The sequence below is a fragment of the Sciurus vulgaris genome (genome assembly GCF_902686455.1).
Source record: "Sciurus vulgaris genome assembly, contig: HiC_scaffold_597_arrow_ctg1, whole genome shotgun sequence".
Lineage (NCBI taxonomy): Eukaryota > Metazoa > Chordata > Mammalia > Rodentia > Sciuridae > Sciurus > Sciurus vulgaris.
This window is the reverse complement of record NW_027632425.1, coordinates 298,645-306,213: the sequence shown is the minus strand read 5'-3', so window position 1 is coordinate 306,213 and position 7,569 is coordinate 298,645. Positions and strand designations below refer to the sequence as shown.

Below are 7,569 nucleotides of genomic sequence, written 5' to 3'. Positions count from 1 at the left end.
ATCCAGCAAGGGCAGGTGACAAGATATCTGGTCCTGAAGTTGCTGAGAACATGCCCATGTGGGGCCAAGGGCAGGCCTGCAGCTGCTGCTGGCTCACTGCCCTGCCCCAGGCCAGGCAGTGGGGCTCACCTAGTGCTCAGCCCTGAGGTGAGGTGGGGATGCCAAAGGCTCAGATGCTGAACCCATTCTGGGAAAGCTTGGTGCTCTGGAGGCATGGGGCTCCCTTCAGTCCCAGAAGGTGGAGGGGAGGGGAGGGCAACAGCGCTTCCACGCTCAAGTGAAGGCACAGGAAGAAGCAGACACTGCAGACATGGCTCATTCCTGTATGGATGCCTGAGGAACCAGGTCCCCTCAGGAGAGGGTACCCTTGGTCAAGTCTGATGCCAGCCCCAGTGAGCTGTTCTGGTCTGCAGCAGACCCCACCTCCAGGGCAAGGTCTCTCATCTGAGAGTGGCTAGGCCGTTCAGTGTAGTGAATGCCACCTGAGTGCTGAGCCAGCCCAAGTGCAGACCCCATGGGTCAGTTGGTCTTGGCCAGCAGTCTGGCAGGCCACCAGAGGTCTGGGTCACAAACAGGAAGCATCCCAGCACCACCCTTGCTCAGCTCAGGAGGGCACATCAGGTAGGAGGCATTTCCAGCTGCTGTCCCAGGGGTGAGTGTGGACAGCTGTCCTTTCTAATCACCAAACATTCCCTTCTGGTATATATACTGGGGCCTAAGCACTAACAGTTATGGTTTCTCAAGATCCTTAAAGAGGGTAAGCCTAGGCACACTTATCCTTTCTGAATTATTCCTGAATGACAAAGTTTCCATAAACCCATGTGTACAGTGACAATGTGCCAGTATGAGGTAGGTCATAGGCTGATGGGGGACAAATTCTTTTCTTGATGAGTCTTATCCCCTCCCTTCTGGATGCTTCTGGCACTGGAAGAAGGGCATAACCTGCAGGGGATGGAGGGTGACCTTGCTGCCTAGTGTGGCCAGTGTCCACTCCACAACTGGAGTACCAAAGAAATTAAAGGGAGACGAATTGGAAAAGAAGAACTCAAACTATCCCTGTTCTCTGATGACATGATTATATATTTAGAGGAACCTAGAAATTCCACCAGAAAACTCTTAGAACTCATAAGTGAATTCAGTAAAGTAGCAGGTTACAAGATCAATGCCCATAAATCCACCGCATTTTTATACATAAGTGATGAATCTTCAGAAAGAGAAATTAGGAAAACTATCCCGTTCACAATAGCCACGAAAAAAATAAAATACTTGGGAATCAATCTCACAAAAGAGGTGAAAGACCTCTACAATGAGAACTATACAACACTAAAGAAAGAAATTAAAGAACACCTTAGAAGATGGAAAGATCTTCCATGTTCTTGGATAGGAAGAATTAATATTGTCAAAATGGCCATACTACCTAAACTGCTATACAAATTCAATGCAATTCCAATTAAAATCGCAATGACGTACCTTACAGAAATAGAGCAAGCAATTATGAAATTCATCTGGAAGAATAAGAAACCTAGAATAGCTAAAGCAATCCTTAGCAGAAAGAGTGAAACAGGGGGTATTGCAATACCCGATCTTCAACTCTACTACAAAGCAATAGTAACAAAAACGGCATGGTATTGGTACCAAAATAGAAAGGTAGATCAATGGTACAGAATAGAGGACACGGACACAAACCCTAATAAATACAATTTTCTCATCCTAGACAAAGGTGCCAAAAAATATGCATTGGAGAAAAGATAGCCTCTTCAACAAATGGTGCTGGGAGAATTGAAAATCCATATGCAACAGAATGAAACTAAACCCATATCTCTCACCATGCACGAAACTAAACTCAAAATGGATTAAGGACCTCAGAATCAGACCAGAGATCCTGCAGATTATAGAAGAAAAAGTAGGTCCAAATCTTCACCTTGTTGGTCTAGGATCAGACTTCCTTAACAGGACTCTCATAGCACAAGAAATAAAAGCTAGAATCAACCACTGGGACAGATTCAAACTAAAAAGCTTTCTCTCAGCAAAGGAAACTATCAGCAATGCAAAGAAAGAGCCTACAGAGTGGGAGAATATCTTTGCCAATGATACTTCAGATAGAGCACTAATCTCCAGAATCTATAAAGAACTCAAAAAACTCTATTCCAAGAATTCAAATAATACAGTCGATAAATGGGCTAAGGAAATGAATAGACACTTCACAGAAGAAGATCTACAAGCAACCAACAAACATTTGGAAAAATGCTCAACATCTCTAGTAATAAGAGAAATGCAAATGAAAACCACCCTAAGATTCCATCTCACCCCAATTAGAATGGCGATTATCAAGAATACGAGCAACAACAGGTGTTGGCGAGGATGTGGGGAGAAAGGTACACTCATATATTGCTGGTGGGGCTGCAAATTAGTGCAGCCACTCTGGAAAGCAGTGTGGACATTCCTCAGAAAACTTGGAATGGACCCTCCATTTGACCCAGCTATCCCACTCCTTGGCCTATACCCAAAGGACTTAAAATCAGCATACTACAGAGATACAGCCACATCAATGTTCATAGCTGTTCAATTCACAATAGCCAGACTGTGGAACCAACCTAGATGCCCTTCAATTGATGAGTGGATAAAGAAACTGTGGTATATATATACAATGGAATATTACTCAGCCATAAAGAATGATAAAAATATGGCATTTGCAGGCAAATGGATGAAATTGGAGAATATCATGCTAAGTGAGATAAGTCAATCTCAAAAAACCAAAGGACGAATGATATCGCTAATAAGTGGAGGATGACACATAATGGGGGGGAGGGAAGGGTTAGTGTTAGGGTTAGAGTTAGGATTAAGGAGGGGGGCAAGTATGGAGGAAGGAAGTACTGTATAGAGGGTAAAGAGGGGTGGGAGGGGTGGGGGGAAGGGAAAAAATAACAGAATGAATCAAACAACATTACTCTATGTAAATTTATGATTACACAAATGCTATGCCTTTACGCCATGTACAAACAGAGAAACAACATGTATCCCATTTGTTTACAATAAAAAAAAAGAAAGAAATGGTCATATAACATCATTTTCCACATGTCTCAGGCAATATCTCTTGTCCCATCCATCAGGAAAGACATCAAAGCTGATCTGACCTCATATAGAAAATGTGAGGCCTCTGCCTGCAAACTTCTACTGCAGATCTGCTACAAAAGTTCATCTTATATATTTTCTTTTTTTGCCAGCTCATAGAATTCAATGCATTCTTCCTAGCTACAGCTTCTTCCAACAGGGGACACATTCAACATCCCGTTTCAGAATTCAATGAAAGTTCCCCTTTTCTTGGGAAGTTTAATTTTTACAATGTAGCTCATGCAGTATTTGATCAAGTCTTCCATCAGGGCCTCACCCATGTGACCTTGAATATTCTGTTTACACAATAGTTTTCCATCTTCGTATGCAACCAATCCATTTTCTGGAAACACAAAATCATATTTCTCAACCACATCATTTCCCAGTTGCTCCTATAGTTTCTTGAAGTCCAACCTGCCTACCACTCCACTTTTAATTTTCTGCCTCAATTTTTGTAGAAAGTTATCCATTTCTTTGGTAATTTTCTGCCATGGGGACGTCAGGTCCCATCCACATTGAAGAGGCACAGTTTTGGGTTGGATGTCACCATGTCCACGGTTTCTGAGTGCACTGGACATGACACGTAGGCACCAGGTTCGGCAACATTGATTTGACCCCTTGACATAGCTTTTTGATGTGTCCACTCTGGTTTATTTCTTCTTCCCTATCTTAACCAAGGCTGCCAGTGACAATGGACAGGACATATGCAGAAGATTTCCAAGTATTTCCAATTTGACTCTTGCATTTCATTATTCAAAGAGCAGCCACAGTTTCTTAAACCAAATCAGATCATAGCACTCCACCTGGAAGAATCCAAAACTGTTTCTCACAAAAAAGAGCTAGGTGATCATGGCCCTGCTCCTCTCACCCGGGACAACCTCCTAATAGCAATGCAGCCACTCTGGCTTCCTTTCAGGCCTTGGAACTCACCAGACTCCTGACAACCTTAGCGTCAAATGGTTTGCCCAATGTTTAGCCTCATCTCTTTGTGTCACTGGGTCCTCTTTCAAAGTTTGGTATAAATATTTTGTCCTTAGATAGGGCTCCTCTGACCATTTGATTACATTCATATGTGTGTTTTTCTTATGTTTCTCCTTGTACCTTTATCATACTGAATTTAGTGAGAACAGGAACCTGTGGAATGTGACATAAAGGAGGCATCTGACAAATACCTGTTGAAGGAAGGAGTGCCTTTTCTTTACTCCAAAGAACTCAGGTCAGAAAATGGATCAATGAAATGACTCAGTGAAGTATAATGGTGACCAGCAAAAAGCAAAAGAAAAGAAAAAGAGCTGATATCAGGTCATGGATGTTGTCAAAAGGGCATGCACTAAATTTTACTTCTGTATTAAATGTTCAGAATGGACAAATCATTGAGACAAAGCCTCATGGTTTCTGTAGATAGAGAAGAGTTATAAATGGGAATGACTACAAGTGGGAACAGGGTTTTCTTTCTGATAGGCAGTGGTGTATGTGCACAACAGTTTGAATGTGCTAATAACCTAAAGCTGGAACAGATCACTTCACAAGTTAATTTCATGGTGGGAAGATCACACCTCAAAAAAGTTGTTATTTTAAAAAAGCATAAGCCCTTTGACAGATGAATGGATAAAGAAACTCTGGAATATATACACAATGGAATACTATTCAGCCATAAAGAAGAAAAATATATGACATTTGAGAATAAATGGATGGAATTGGACAATATCTTGCTAAGTAAAATAAGACAAGCCCAAAACACCAAAGGCAGAATGTTTTCCCTGGTAAGTGGAGAATGGTATATAATGGGGGTGGAGAATGAGAGAAGAATGGGGGAACTTTATAGAATATATAGAAGGAAAAGGGAGGGAGGGGGTATGAAAATGGTGGAATGAGGCAGACATCATTACCCTATGTACATGTATGATTACACGGATGGTATGAATCTACATTGTGTACAACCAAGAAACAAAATGATGTACCCCATTTGTGTACAATAAATCAAAATGCAATCTGTAAAAAACTAGAAGCTAAATAAAAAAATAATTAAAAAAGTAGAAGATGAACTGCTCTGAGGCAACTATAGCCCACTCACAAGAACACAAGTCCTAAAGAGTGATTCCATTTTATTGATATTTTCATCTGCAGAGCCTACTACAGAGGTGAAACTTACACACTGAATAAAGGCTGGATACTAGGGACCATCTTTGAAGAAAACAGTCAAACCATTAAAACTAGTTAGACTTTGGTCACTCTGATTACAGGAAAGTATGAACCTTCATGAGACATGATTTCCCAGGTAAAAAATTTGGTAATTCACAAAGGACTCCTAGATTTGTGTTAGTATTTGATAATTATGAACACATATACATGATGAGTGGCCCATACTCTCTGGCACACAGGACATGAATGCATATTATGTATTCTTCCTAAAACACTGCCAGTCTCATAGTCATGTAGTCGGGTTGCCTCTTCCTCATTTTTACTACCTATTTACTCCTCAAACAAAACTCAAGTTCTTCTCAATTTTGCCTGTGAAATGTCTTCCAAATTTATTCCCATCTCCACTGTCCCTCCAGTATTTGAAGTAGTGTAATAATATTCTCCTATCTTCCTGTTCTTTCCCTTTTTTTTTTTTTTTTTTTTTTTTTTTGGTGCTGGGGATTGAACCCAATGCCCTTTGCTTGCAAGGCAAGCACTCTAATAACTGAGCTATATCCCCAGCCCATCCTTCCACTTTCTATTGAGTTTTTTTCTTCACATGAATATCTTGTCTGAAGCAGATTAAGGTGGAACTATTCATGGCCCATGCCTCCTTTTCAGACTTCACCTATCGCCCTGTCTCTTCCTAAATATACTTTCCATATCCTAACCAGGCAGGTATATTAAGTCCTAAAATATACTTTGCTCTCTATCAAAATCCTGTCCCTTCTCCCATCTCAGCTCAAGTGGCACTTCTTCCTCAGAATCTGCCCAGTTCCTGGATGCAAAGAACCACTTAGAACCTCAGTTCCTGCTCACTTTTTTTACTCTCCTGTTATTCACATGTATATCTCTTACAGTCCCTGATGCAGAGTATTGAAAATATTCACTGGCTCATATTTGTCAAACTAAAAATATCAGCACACATTCTCAAATGCAAATTTGAGTAGTTCCATGGGATTTCAACCAACTGGGTGCATTTCAAATTTGATAAAAATCTGTTTAAAAATTTTGAATGGTACAGATATGTAAGCTCAAAACCCGAATTATTCAATTGAAGAACACATTTCAATTTATTTGCATTTCTGGGTTCTTCACATTCAACACTTAGCACAGTGTTTTTGGCATCTATCTATTTACTAAAATATATCTCAGTTAGAAAGCATACTTCTTCCAGAACATTTTGTGCCTTTTCTCCTATTTCAAATTTCTTTAATATATGCTATAGCCTGCCATAATAATTGTACATGAATGAACAATGAATGTATGTGAATGATCATGTGCAGAAAATCCTCAGCTCTGTCAGCTGTCACCCTCAGGATTCCAGCCTATCTTTGTAAAGATCACAACAGGAAACCTGCCAGCATCACTTAAAGTTTGTTGTAGGCCAAGCCCGGTTTTATTTCCTTTGCCAGTACATTAATAGTATATGTGAGAGAGGTTCATTATTTTGATAGATTGCTTTTATAAGTTTGGAAGGGACATAATCATAATCTGAATGCTGAAAATCCATCAATCACAATGTCTAGTTTCAGAAAATTCTTTCTCTTACCATGTTTTCATGTTTATCATTTTAAAAATTGTTATGTTCAACTACCCTTTTCATTGGAAGGGTAATAATATTTTGAAAGGTGCATAAGTGCTTTTCCTTAGTTTATGATCCAATCAGAAAAAGAGTGTCCATGAACATATAACAAGTCAGCCATCCAGATTGGGTTGTATTATTTTTTTTTGGCGGGGGGGGGTCATCCTGCCTTTTGAATGGCACCAAAAGAAAAAAAACAGGTCTATTTGGTGAAATTAAAATTGAAATCTCAATTAAATACTTTTAAATTCAGTAATAAAGCCAGTTGAAGTGGAAGTGGACTGTAATCCTAGTAACTCAGGTCTGGGACCTGAAGCCAACCTCAGCAACTTAAAAAGACCCTCTCTCAAAATATAAAGGGCTGAGGATGGAACTCAGTGTTGGAGTGCCCTGGGCCAATCATCAGAACCTTCCCTCACAACATACAATGCAATTTATTCTTCATATTTCTAAATGTAAACTAGGAACAACTGGCCTTCAGTCATTCTCAAAATATCACCCCTGGACCAAAAGCATTATTAGGCACTTGAATGAAATATTTATGTCAGACCTAAAAACTAAGAAATCTAAGACCTAAGAACTCAGAAATCTGTAGCACACCATCCAATTGACTGGATGCTAATTTTCAGAACTACTGGGTATAAATATTCCAACTCCCAGAGATCCAGATATTGTATAGAAAAATCGTGAAC

General features: G+C 40.0%; 1 pseudogene across 1 annotated transcript; it reads right to left on the bottom strand.

The window, feature by feature from the left end:
- Window positions 1–2,976: 2,976 nt before the first annotated feature.
- LOC306652792 (phosphomannomutase 2-like) lies at window positions 2,977–3,661 on the bottom strand (annotated as a pseudogene). Its single transcript has 2 exons — window positions 3,032–3,661; window positions 2,977–2,982 (listed from the first exon to the last, which is right to left on the bottom strand). The product of its transcript is annotated as a phosphomannomutase 2-like (transcript).
- Window positions 3,662–7,569: the final 3,908 nt, after the last annotated feature.